The sequence below is a fragment of the Egretta garzetta genome, unplaced genomic scaffold (assembly GCF_000687185.1).
Source record: "Egretta garzetta isolate BGI_Z169 unplaced genomic scaffold, ASM68718v1 scaffold50, whole genome shotgun sequence".
In the NCBI taxonomy this organism is placed as follows: Eukaryota; Metazoa; Chordata; class Aves; order Pelecaniformes; family Ardeidae; genus Egretta; species Egretta garzetta.
Genome location: NW_009258613.1, coordinates 4189562 through 4203321, shown reverse-complemented (window position 1 = coordinate 4203321; position 13760 = coordinate 4189562). Strand labels below are relative to the sequence as shown.

The window sequence follows — 13760 nt, the reverse complement described above, 5'->3', positions numbered from 1 at the left end:
GTACCACGGCAGGTAAGGGAGGGCCCCTCAGTCCACCTGCCTACCTATTCATCCATTTATCTATCTGTCTAATTCCCTATCCATCCACCCACCTACCTATCCATCTACCTACCTATCCACCCACCCACTCCCACGGCTCTCGCAGCCCCTTTGGGGGTGCATCCTTGCATCACCCTGCTCCTTCTCGTTTTTCTTATCAATAGATCCCTTCCCCCTCCCCACCCCCCCCTTCCAAGCAGGGCTTTCCTGGCTGCCGGTGGAGGAGCGGGTGACTCTTAGCAGGGTGGTGGCTGTGTGCTGGTGGGAGGGAGCAGTGGATGGGGTGCCCCAAGCTGTACCCTGGCTCTTCTCGGTGGTGTGGGCAGCTGCTGGATGCTGCTGCCACCATCCAGACTCTCCTGCCAGCAGTGGACTGGGCTGGGCTGGAAAACAGCTGTAAGATGAAGGCACATACTTCTACAAAAGTTGACTACTGGTGCTTGTTGCTTGTGTGTCTCTGCTTTTGCTGCTCTGCATTGCATTTGGAGCAGAAGGCAGACTTGACTGGTGTCCAGTCTTTACTAGTCAGTTGTTTCAGTGGGGTTATTATCTTCATATATGATGCTTTGTGCAGTTTGCTGTCTGTGCTTCCAGGCACTGCTTAGGTTCAGAGCAATTCATGGTAGTGTTTGCAGTGGAGGCACAGCCACGTACTAGGTCTGATGAAACAAGTGATTTCACTTCTGCTAGGGAGGATGTTTTGGTTAACGCTTTCTACTGTGTTACAGTTTTCCTATGAAACGCTTGCAAACTGGCACTGCTCCCTGTTTTGCCCACAGTTTTATAAAGAGCACAGTGCCTGATTTTGCGACCGATCCCTGGAATAGGACTCCCTTCAGGCTTCAGATAGAAGTATTTGCCAGCTATGTTATTTGGATATCTTTCTACTCAGTTGTCTTTAAGTAGGAACTGTATTTTGAACCTAGAAAATGCAGTTGTAGTGACATGGTAGAGGTCTAAGGCAACCTGAAGCTTTCTGTCCAGGCTCTCTGCAAGGTGTTGCACTGTTTTGACTTCTGGCTTTTTGCAAACTTTTTTTGGTGTGTAACCAAGTGTGTCAAAGATACACAGCTGCTGAAAAACTCACCATTCAGGGCAGGCAGTGGAAATAAGCTGTAAACAGGAGCTATCAAACGCTTCAGGTAAACATGAGAAGCCTGCCTTGCTGGTTTTAGTCTTGGCTGTTACAGGCATGACTTACATCAAAACCTCAGCCAGTGGCATTAACCTGGTGCACTTTGAACTTGGCTCTGGGAACAGGTTTTTTAAATTTTGTGCACTTTTAACCAGAGTCTAACATAGTTTGACATAGAATGACTGTGTTTTTATCACAAGTACTTGAGTAAACAGCAGGCAGCTAATGCTGTACAATGTCCTGTGCACAGCAAGAATTTAATGACTATGGATGAAATGGTAAAACTTGGGAGTAGATGCAGCAAAAATAGTGTTCCTTAAAAGTTTGTACAGTCCCCTGAGTACTAACAAGCTCTGAATCTTCCAAGAAGAATAAAGCATGAATGTGTTTAGGAGGAACTGGTGTGTGTTTTGACATGGAAAATACAGATGTAGTGGAAGTGGGATTTCAATAGAGTAATGACAGACTACTTAGGGTGTGTATGCTTTCTGTACCTAATATTTTTCAGTATAAACTGAACAGATGCCACGGTATAATGGTTTGGGGAACTGGAGACTGCAATTTCTGAATCTGAGTTCCTTGCACTGCAATTAAGCAGGTACCTGCATGGGCTGTGGATTTCAATTTTGACAACTTTGAACCAAAATTTCTACAGTCAGTGAACTGAGAGATGAACTCACCCCCTTGAGAATGGGCGCTCTGCAGAAGTGGCTGATCTTGAACCAGGCTGGGGCACAGGGGTCTTGACAAGCTGGGGTTTTCATTTGTTTCCCTTAGGAAAAAGAGTTTCTGTACTGATTTCCTACATTCATTGGCCACTTCACCCATGGTGACAGCAGGATAGAGATGTCAAAGTATCAGGTATCCAGAGAATTTGGCAGTAGCCAAAGAAGTTACACCCACTGCTGAGGGAGCATTGCCACGTGCGCCTGCCTGTGTTTGGGAACCAGCATCTGCACCACCAAAACCAGACTCTCTTGAAGTTTTTCTGTTTCTCCTTGGCTCAATGGTTTTTTTTGTTCTAGCCAAAATAAAAAGGAATGCTAAAACTGTGATGGCTCATCTGGGTAGATTGTGTGAATGCTCGGTAAAAACAGCAGGACTCCCAAATTTTCTTTACTCCAGTGGGAGATATTTTGCTCTTTGAATGTTTCTCTTTTGCACTATGACACTTCCATGGGGAGATGACATCTTGGGAGGCACTTTGGCATGGCAGTCTGGTCCTTAAAAATACTTAAAAGGCCATGGAATAATTTGCTTTTGTAGTTCAGGTGGAATTAGTAGTGAACTGTTATGAGAAATTCTTTTGATTCAGATTTTTAAAACTAGGTGATTAATTTGTTTGTCTGAAGTGCAAATACATCTTCTCATGACCAGCTTAAGGGATTTTGGCAAACTTCTAACTTCCCACAGAAAAATACTTTTTTTTTTTTTTAACTTAACCTTATTAGAGAGGTTAACATAAGAATCTGTTGTACAAAACGTGGAGCATATATGCAATGAGACATTTCCTGATTTTATTGTCTCAAAATAGATGAAGAGCGAAGGAAAAGATACAGAAGGGATGAAACTGGCTTGAAGCTCTTCAGAATGACGACAGCTAGAAACTGTGTAACTCTCAAAAATATTACAAGTTCCAATTGTGGTGGATCAGCAATGTTTACATCTTGCATAAAACTGGAAGTTTAAGACAGCAAAAGCCCATTTGCTGCCAGGGGAGAGTACAGCCTGGGAAATGACGGCCCGAATCCATTCAGTCCCAGCAGTATGCAGCAAGAGTGACTTTCTCTAGCTGCTCTGGTTTGACCACTTGAAAGGAAAACCTTCCAAAACCCAGGAGATGCACCTACTTGATATTAATAGTGATGAAATGCTGGTTCTTGAGACCAAGTATGACTTCCAGCTGACATTTTGGTTACATCTAACTTCCACATTGTGTCACAGCACGAAAAGCCCACTTTGTCCTGTCACTCTTTTGCTACATAAATGGTATTGTATGTAGGCTGCCCTTCAGCTTTTAGATGTAAATTTGTAAGTTTTCCTAATGCGCGATGGTGCTGCCCCTGCAGCCTTCTTGGTGAAGAGCAACAGTTGCCCCTCTGCCATCTGTTAAAAGCTCTGTCCCAGAAGTCGCAATTGCATTACTTTCTAGTACTGGAAAGTCATGTGAAATACCCTGAAACTGTTTAAAGGGCTGAGAGTAAGGCAATCCCATTTTCAGGTTTGGTGGTGTGTGTTGCTATGGATGACTAAAATCTGGGTTAGGCCTCTTGGAAATCAATGACTGTGAATATAATGGCTATTGAACTTGGTGTTTCTCTCAAATGCTGGTTGGGTTTTTTTCCTATCTGTGTCACTCCCAGAGCCCTGGGCAGCTTCAGCGGAGCCAGTCAGCGGGACATAATCCCTACTGTTAATTCCCTTTGGCTGTGGAGATGGAGCAGCAGTAAGGAACCATCAGAGCTTCTCCTGAATATGAGATCATGTATTGTTAAAGTGTAATTACAATGTAACTGAACTCAGTACTGAGCATCCATGAGCATCAGTACCATTATTTGTCATTTAATTCAGCATAGCAAGTGCTTGGAGAGTAAAGCCTGCAGTTATCCAAGTTTCAGACTCAAGTGTGCAAGCTCCTGCACTGGATGATGAGGGAGATGAGTTAAGCTTTGCTTTTGGCTACGGGCTGCTGGAGGATCAGGTCTGCTTTGTTTCCCAACCGGGAGAAGAATGTTGACTTTGGATAATGCCCAGAGGTTTGTTGTCAGATGGGGCGTTCGCCATGCCGAGGTGCTCCTCAATGTGCTTGCTGATGCACAGCTGGACTGCCTGTGCTGATGAAACTTTCCACAGCTGTATCTGTTTGTACAAAGCAGGATGTATGTCAATTTTGCTGCTCTTATTTTGTGTGGCTGATCATGTTTCCTATGTTTCTTTTGGGTCTTGCGCTACTTCCTTTCAGTTAATTGTCACAATTTTAATGTATCTTTTTTCGTGTGTCAGTCAGGGTTTTTTTCTCTTCATAGCTGGAAATTGGTCAATGCAGATCTTCCTTTTTAAGCCCTGTTTTTAAAACTGGATATTCACTACTTTTCCAAGCCCTTAGCTGGCTGCTTCCTGTCTGAACTAAGTATAGCTTCAAAAGTATAGCTCTCCTAGCTTCTTTTCTACCATGGATGTGTAAGGCCAGTCTGCTAGTACTATATGGATGATGTAAAAATGAACGGAAAGAGGAAACCTTAGGGTCTAGTGTAGCATGAAAACTTAACTGCCTGTAAAACAAATCTTTCCATGTGCTTTCAACCATCCCTTGGTCTTTGTGCATGTTGTTTTTTTTTCTGTCCTTGCCATTTCACCACTCTTCCAACTTGACTTCTTAAAGACATTCTTATTTTTTTAGGAAGCAAAACCTAAGTGTTAAGGATCTTGATCTGTAATGCCCCAGATGAAGACTCTGTAGGTGGAGGCACTGGTGTTGAAAGCAAAAGAGGGGTAATATATTTTCTTTATATATGTAGTAGGCATAAGGTGAAATGGAAAGGTAATCAGCAAAGTGGAATGCAACTTTTAAAGGAGCCTTTATTTGTGAACACAGTAAGCAGACATCCAGATGGGAAATGCACTGTTAGAGGAAGGAAGGTTTGCTTTTGCTGTGGGTTGTTCACTTGCTTCCTTCAGGAAGCTCATGTGCACCTTGTGAAACTATTTATGTCATTTTCCTAGTGTTTGGAGTGCTCTAAATACATTTTGTATGTAACATATCCCTACTAAATTTTAAGATACATTTGTGTCCTTGGACAAAGTTGTGACATACTGGGTTATGTGTCTGTTCTATGGAACAGAGGCATTGCAGAGTTATGATGACTTTTTATATTTTGGCAAATTGAAAATACTATTTTTCCTAGATTATATAATTTAAGAACATTGCAATTTCTTTTCATATGAACCATACTGAATTTTACTAAGTTGTGTGTAAAATCCCAATCTTAACTAAAAACTTGTGCATGTGTAACTGCAACCCCTCTTGTAAACAAAGCCTGGAAAGTGATAACTTAAGTTCTCTGATGTTGTAGATGCTAACCTGGAGCATGGATGGGTAAGGTTTTTTAAAAAGTCAGCTGAGGGTGGAAAATTGCTTTTTACCCACTTTGAAGGATTTTCAAAGGCGTTACTGGGAGAAGCAAGGAGTATTCTGACAGTGGATGGTGCTTATGCACTCCCTCACCAGTCCCATCTGTTGTGATAGAGGCAGGAGTGTGCTCAGGCCTTGGGATGATCATCTGTATCTCTAGGTGCTGAGGCTTGCAGCCAATGGAAGACTGTTGCCTAAATTGGGGTTGGACTAGATGATCTCCTGAGGTCCCTTCCAACACTTACAATTCTGTGAAATCTAGTCCTGAGTAGTTCAGCATGCGCAAATGGTTAAATTGGGGTAATTTTATAATGGGACTTCCTTGGGAAGAATGAAAGATGTGTTGGTAAAACAATGACCATTTGTGCAAAGTTTGAGTCCAGATTAAGATCTAGAATGCTAAAGTTCATCCTAGAAGAGGGGACTGGGAGCTCACAGGAACAAACTAATATCCATAAATCATACTTCTCTCCTCAAAACTCTGACACTTGTTGTGGAGAACTTCAGCCCAGACATTTTAGCAAGGATTATAAAGAGAATTTACAACAGCAATAAGCAAGCAATTTTAACAGGTGGTAGAACGAGTTGTATGTGTACTCAGAAGCTGTAACCCATATAGTATGACCTAATGAATAAATTAGGTCATGTAAATTAAGATACATCATCAACCTTAGCTGTGATGTTTTGTAATTTATGTACTCATGTCTGCAACATCCACATGAAAATGTAAAACATAAAAAGAAACCACTGTATACTTGCAAGGGTGCAACCTAGAGAGCCAGATAACATTCCTCATCTCTTAAGTATACTACAAGCCTGTCCCTTCTGGAACCATCTCAGTATGTTTTTGCCTCTAATTTGCACAGAACCACCCACTTTTTGAAGCTGTTGCAGCTGGGCAGAAGCTATGACCTATTAAAGTGTGGCAGATTGAGAATAGGAGGGGGTGGGGAGCATGGCCTGACACTGGTGAGCTGCAGGAACAATAGCTTGTTTCTTGTCTGTTTAGACTGCAATCTCTCTGGCAGAAACAGTCTCTTCCATGTTATGAAATGCTTAATGCATCTTTGCAGTATTTGTTATTTAATCTGCCCCCAAAGCCCAGCCTAACACCCAGGTGCAAGGCAGGTGTCAGGATCTGTACCAATGCACTGCCTTTAATCTCTGCTTAAGGCCTTTATGTTTGCAGTCAGTTGAAGGAGAGGTGGGACAGATGCAGTTCTCTGTTGGGAGGATGCTAGGAGAGTGCTGGCATGGTAGAAGGAGACAGGCTGCCTTGGTGGGGTAAGAAAACAAAGCCTGGGAAGGCATCTCTTTCCTCCCTGTGGTGCTGGCACCTACAGCCTGGAGTCCTTTAAAATCTAAAGGACAATATTAGCACCAATACAAATGGGCGTCATGTGTTTCCATATAAATTTAGGCTGTGGCTCAGATGTAAGATTTCTTACGAAAGTCCCAGGTTCCCCCGCCTCCACCTGTGCAGTCGTGCTCTGCAAGGACAGTTTGCAGCCATGTCGGCCATGAGTGGTGGTGCCTGAAGAGGCAGGTGTGGATGACAGCGGGCTTCCTAACTAAAATGTCCTGGGAATCACCAGTATGTTTACTCTATTAGAAGAAGCTTCACATTATAGGAAATAACCACTTTTCACAGAGGTATGTCCAGAAGCAGTTTCAGGTGTCAGATGGTGAAGAAACCTGAATTTCAGAGAATTTCATTAGGGTTTCATCTCTCATGGAGTTGTGATGCTATAGCATAGGAGTTGTGATGCTATAGCATAGGTAGCATTAGGGATTGTTGCAACAGGAAAAAAGCCTGAAGATGTTGCAAGCTTTCCATTTCCCTGCTAGAAATGGAATAGCTGTGCTCATTATACTGGGGGGGGGACGACAAGAGGGGTGTCCAGCATAGGGGAGATAGGGACAGCAGGCATGTCCTTTGGCTAGCACAGCAACCCTTCCTACAGCCAGTTTCTACTCCTGTGAAGCATGGGAGGACCCCAAGCTTTCCAAGGAACATTCCTCATTGCATCCCACAGCGAGGGGATTGTGCAAACCGTGTTGCAACAGTTGTCTTGCTCAACATCTGTGGTGTAGACAGAGTAGCTTCCAGCTTGCTTCGTTTTGATGCTACTATCAACGTGCAGCTGCCAGAGCGTATCGTGCATGTGAAGAGTAACAGGCCCTTGGTCTGAGGAATTGGCAGTTTAAAGGCTGTGTCCGATCCGAGAGTGATTGCAGCCAAATAGCCCTGTGCCTGTACAGCCACCAGCACTGGTTGCACAAGCCAAAAAAAAGAACTGGAGACAATCCTGGAGATCTTGTCTTTGTAACTGCATGGGTATGCCAAAGCCACGGGCAAGCGTAGCTGTGGGAGATGCTGTGGACCCGCACCTGCGCGTTGTTCATGGGAGCCCGGTGGAATCGCCTGCTGGCTCTGCCCTCGCAGGCGTCTCTGTGTGGCTTCGCCTGGCTGTTACTTGGCACAGGGCTCAAGTTCTTGGCTAAAACACTTCATTTCTCTAATCAGATTGATTAGCTCATAGCATAAGTCTAAACTTAAAAATGGCTAAAGCTTTAAGCCCTCCTTGGTTTTTGGCTTTGAAAATCACTGTTATGCTCCTAAAAACCCACTTTTTTTTTTGGATGCCAGCCTGAGCTCCCATTTTCTACTAGAGCCTTCACTAAAGCATGCTGGTGGAGTAGCTCACAAAGGAGGTTGAAAGGAGGAAAAAAAAAAGCAAATTGGTTAGAAACAAACAAAATAATTAAATTGAGTATCGGCAGTGTGCTGTGCTTGAGGAGGGCTGGGTGATGGCGATTCACAGGACGTCTGTGAATCAGAGGCCACCAGGCAGCATAGTTGTTTCAGTTTCCTGATATTATTAATGCTTTGGTTCCTGACCTTTTCTGATTTGAAACTTGAGGTTGTTTAAGTGTTGTGCTTCCAGGCGTCTTTGTGTCAGGTTACTAACTTTCAGTTGCAAATGGAGACAGTCACGTATAACCGGAGTCTAAAGGAACCCAGAGAGTCCCAAGCAGTTGAATGTCTTCAGCTTTTGACACTTGCTGCTCGAACTATTTAGTCAGATGCTACTTAACTGTCAAGAGTCATCTGTGGGTTTTTTAAAAAGGGGAGGAACTTCTATTAAAACCTCTTCCTTGATTTATTGTGTAGAACTACGTCAGAAAATCAGTAACTCGCTACACAAAGGACCTCGTGACACCAGTGCCCATAACAAAGAGCGGCTCAAACGGGGCATGGTGTGGGCAGATGCTTAGGCAGGAACTGTTTCGGATGCTTGCAAAATGAGTAATTTCCAAATGAACCTCAAACAGGAATATTAGATTTGTTAAGTTTATTATAAAATATCTGAAATGTAAACTGCACTTAATGAGTGTGTGTTGTAGACTGTAACTGTACACGGGTGCTATTAACTGACGTCCACTTGCCTCTGTTTAGTGGAGACAAGTTTTTTTTCAAGGTGCTCTCCAGTTTATAGTAATTATCACTATTTTAGGGCCAGCTAGACTAGTTCACAGTATTTACTGTTAGTGACTGGAAGAGGTCTAACTGACTGTATGCAAGGCTCAAATGCTGTTTGAGCATCACAGTAACTTTCCTTGCCTCCCTGTCAGAGGCCTGAGCTGCTTGGTTATTTTTTGGACCTGGAACTGATGGGCATCTTCGCTAATTAACTTCTGCAGAGCTCTGGGGACATCTTGGTGCTCTTGATCCTTGCCTCACCCCCTGCTTCTTTAGTGGTGCTTTGAGCTGTTGCAGATACACAAAGCCTCAAGTTGCCACCCCTGTCCTTCCACTTGTGGCTTTCAAGGGATAAAGTGCAGAGTGATGTGGCTGGCTTGGAAACACCTTCCATGTGAAGACCTGGAGCCCAAGCCTCACTCCAAAGAGAGCAACACCAGTGCTTGGGAGTTGTGGCCACCAGTGCCCATGGTCTTCTCCCTCCTCTCTTTGCCATTTAGATGCTCATGGGTATTTAATCCCACCTGTAAAGTGATTGCTGTCCTTCCTGCTTGCTCAGTCTGCAAAGATGGGTGCCATCAGGCTGCTCTGGTGAGGTTACCCTTCCGTATATCAGTATTCAAAAGGAGAACAATCTCTGCTGCCAGTGTTTAAACAAGCTGTTTTGAGGAAATTGCCGCCTTTATGAAATGCTCAGGTAGGAGTCTTTTCCTGTTCTTTGTTTTCTGTGATAGCATGTAAATAAAAACCAGTTGGGTATGAGGGCAGAAGCAAATCCTGTAGTGCTGGTAGCGGTTCCCCCAGCCCTTCGTGGGTGTGAGACTGTCATGCTTGATGATGCACCCCGTGGCACGAACTTGGACCAACCACATGTGTGTCTGCAGAAAAATAAAGTTTGGAACAAGGGATCTCTGAACTCATTTCAATTCTTGTGCTTGGAATGAATTTGGTCACGTATATTAGGATTACCTAATGTTTGATATTTACGATTGCAACATTGCTGGTGTCTGAGGGTGGATGGCCTATGTGTGGCTTCTTAGCACCTTTGTTGGGATCCTTGTTGTGCAAAGCCAGGCTGCACATCCATCCTGTACACCCTGCTGCCAAAACAAGGCTCCAGTGATTGTCCCTCCAGCAACCATGCAGAGGGATGGGGGATATATTCTGAACCTTTAAGAGCAAAATAATTAGGCTCAGTAAAATGATTCCTGAGCTACTAGTCTTAGTTACGACACTTGCTCCAGTGGTTTTGGAGAGGTGGATTTGGGCTGGAATGAGTACAGAAAAGCCTTTTTGAATGAAACTAGTGAATACAATATTGCACAGATGACTTCACTTTTCCCCATGTCCCCTTTGCTTCCTAGAGGCTGGTTTGATGCCTTTGCTGCTAGTTGGCAAAGGTAGACAGGTGGTTGGTTTTAGAGCGCTTTGCCAGCTGCAACAGTACCTTAAACCTTTTTTTTTTTTTCTTAGTTAGAAGTATGATTGTTTTAAAACTTAATCCTCTGAGCAGCACTTGTAATTGATATCTGGGTGCAGGGTGCTGGGTGGCAGGTGGCTGCTGGGTGGAGGTGGCTTGTCCCAGAGGGGAGAACTTGGGACCTCTTAGCAGGCTGAATTAGCCAAGTGGAGTGGAAAAAAAGTTGTTTTTCTCCAAGTTGGCAGCTTTACACTACTGCTTGCAGATATAAATGAACTTTGTCTTTTGAAGATTTCTGTGAGGCAAGCGCTTTGAAATGCATATAAAGGAATGCCTGTATGGTTATCTATTTAGGAGAGTTATGCAGTTGCATTAGCTTCGAGCTACCCTGTCACAAAATGGGGGGAGCACAAAGCACCTATTTAGAGATTATAAAATTTGTGCTGAACATGGGTGGTACAAAACCACTTCCCCAGCATCTTTCTCTTTGGAAAATAAGATGTCTTTTACAGCGTTGTCAGCTAGCGGGGCTTTGTTTGCCTGCGCTCGTGAACAAACAGCATGTTGTTGGGCCACCTCTTGCAAGGTTGCTTCTTGGTAGGAATGTTTCAGGTATTCCTGATGCAGAGAAGGAAAGCCCAAAGCCTGATCTGAAAACATTATGTGGCTCCAAGATCTGGTATCTTTCCAAAAGTGAAAACTTGGTACACATTGAGCTTTTGTTCAGCAGACTTTAATGGCAGTCGTGTAATCTGCTGGTCAGCACTTCCTAGTGCTGGTTCTGTCGGAAACATAGAGCAACAACTTTGAACTATTATGAAAACAGGATTGTTTTTTAAGGCTATAAAAGGCATCCATCTTGTTCTTTTTGGCACAGTTTTTTTGGTCATTTGTAGTCAATGCTCTGAGTCCCTGAAAATCTGAAACTATCCCATGTAAACAACTTTCTTCCACAAACACTAGCTGCAGCTTTGTTCCCCATGCCACTTCTTACTGGAAAACTGCAGGGGACCTGGCTTCTTACTTTCCTCCCCTATAGGCAAAACACGGAAAAATCTGTTGCACTTTTAGCCCCTATTTCAGAATTGGGTGCAACATTGAGGTGCTATTTCTGTCTTAACAGAATTTTCTGAGTTGCAAAAAAAAAAAACCAACCAAACAAAATACCCATGTGCAATTGCATGAAATATTTTCCAACCTCCAAATATTGCAGCAGCATTTATTTTCCCTCTCTACCATGCACAATTGCTCATTGTGTAGAACAGCAGATTACATAGTGTTACATATTTTTGTAATTACGGCCATCTATTTCTAAAATGTCACTTGCAGTTGCCTGAAATTCTGACAAACTTGGTTTTTTGCTTGTTCTTTATGTAATGGGCAAAACTTCTGGAAAACCTGGGGAAAAAGGGTGAATCAGAGTGACTGCCAGGGAATTAACTCTGTCTTGACTCTTCTGACTATTTAAGTATCTCTGGTGCCTTGTTGTAAACTTGGATTATGAATTACTGGCAATGGGGTCAGTTTTGTTCCTTTCACCATGCCTCAAGTGGTGGGGTTAAATATTCATGAATCATTTCTCTAAGCTTAAAATCCCCAGTCTAATTCTCTACCAAAACCTCACCGAATTGCATAGTTAGCAAGAAGGGTTCCTAAAATCTTTACTGGAAAGCTGCAGGGGACCTGGCTTCTTACTTTCCTCCCCTATAGGCAAAACACGGAAAAATCTGTTGCACTTTTAGCCCCTATTTCAGAATTGGGTGCAACATTGAGGTGCTATTTCTGTCTTAACAGAATTTTCTGAGTTGCAAAAAAAAAAACCAACCAAACAAAATACCCATGTGCAATTGCATGTAAATATTTTCAACCTCCAAATATTGCAGCAGCATTTATTTTCCCTCTCTACCATGCACAATTGCTCATTGTGTAGAACAGCAGATTACATAGTGTTACATATTTTTGTAATTACGGCCATCTATTTCTAAAATGTCACTTGCAGTTGCCTGAAATTCTGACAAACTTGGTTTTTTGCTTGTTCTTTATGTAATGGGCAAAACTTCTGGAAAACCTGGGGAAAAAGGGTGAATCAGAGTGACTGCCAGGGAATTAACTCTGTCTTGACTCTTCTGACTATTTAAGTATCTCTGGTGCCTTGTTGTAAACTTGGATTATGAATTACTGGCAATGGGGTCAGTTTTGTTCCTTTCACCATGCCTCAAGTGGTGGGGTTAAATATTTATGAATCATTTCTCTAAGCTTAAAATCCCCAGTCTAATTCTCTACCAAAACCTCACCGAATTGCATAGCTAGCAAGAAGGGTTCCTAAAATCTGAAGCTGTTTTGTGTGCATGGACACATCAGCATTTCTCAGCATTAACTCTCCTAATCTGTGTGTGCCACTTCATAGCTTCCTGCAGCATCCAGCCACCCTGCAGACTTTCTCATGAGGGCATCTTTGCCCAGGGAAAAGTGCGTTGAGTTAACCCATGGGGCAGAGTAAAAGTGGTGCCGCTGCCATTGCTGGCTCCTGGAAACTCCTGTGGGCTTTGCAGCCACTCTTGAGCACCAGGTCATTTATGTGACAGGGTTGATTGGCTTAAATCAGATTTAAGTCAGGAGGTGGGAAACCATGGTTTAAAGAACAGATTTAGATTTTGTTCTGTAGTTTTATGCTTATCTTCAGGAAAATCGTTAATAATTAAAGTATTTGCAGTTATGTTTAGTCAATAATTCCTAAATGTGTTTTAGCCTTTTGGCTTGCTTTATGAGTACACTTGCTCATATGCTTCACTTGAGACAGTTCTAAACTTTTCTTAAAAAGTAAATAATTGATTTGTTTTATAGTTGTGTAGTTAATAAATACCCAATTTTGTCCAAAGATGCGTCAAACTCACATGATATGCATTTCTCCAGTAGCGCAGGGGATATGGAACAAACATACTTTGACTTTTGTATTTGTCATCTTGCTGTTGAAACAGTTCCAGGATCCCTCTTGAGAACTGTTTCTGGTCATTCATTAGAGCTTTGCAGGGAACAGCTCCCTGCCTCTGGCAGCTCATCTTTGTCAAGAGAATGAAAACTTGCCATTCTTCTCTTTAACTCCCAGTTTGGGCTGGTACGGGCGCTGAACTGAGGTGCCTGTTGGTCGAAATGCCAAGGTGCACGGCACCTGCGGCACAACCCGCCTCTCCATCTGCCTTAGAAGTCATCTCTTCCGGGGTTCGTCCGTATCCATGTTCCCAGTTAAGCTTCCCGCGGATGAGGGCTGGGTTTCATGATGCCAGTCCTTTCCTCGAGCAGGATGCAGAAATCTTGTTCCTTACTTTGACAGGTTTGAAAATAGCATTATTGCATGCACCTTGTTGGTGCCTACTTAAAGGAATATCTGTTCTATTTGGTACTCTTTGTTCAGCTCAAGGAAGGTGTTTCCAAAGGATGGAGCACATCGATCTGAGAGTAAAATGATGCCAATGAGTGTCCAGTTCAGTTTTCTTACAGTAGAGGTCTGGGGGATGGAGAGGAAGGCTGCATAAGAAAAAAAAAGGGGGGG

The 13760-nt window shown here is 43.1% G+C and overlaps 1 protein-coding gene across 1 annotated transcript in view; it reads left to right on the top strand.

Annotated features, from left to right (window-relative positions):
- The first annotated feature begins 6 nt into the window (after positions 1-6).
- NDRG1 (N-myc downstream regulated 1) overlaps positions 7-13760 on the top strand; it is a 43773-nt gene continuing 30019 nt past the window's right edge. The window contains exon 1 of the mRNA XM_009647992.2: positions 7-12. The gene's annotated coding sequence lies outside the window, so the exon portion shown is untranslated. The remainder of the gene's footprint in view (positions 13-13760) is intronic.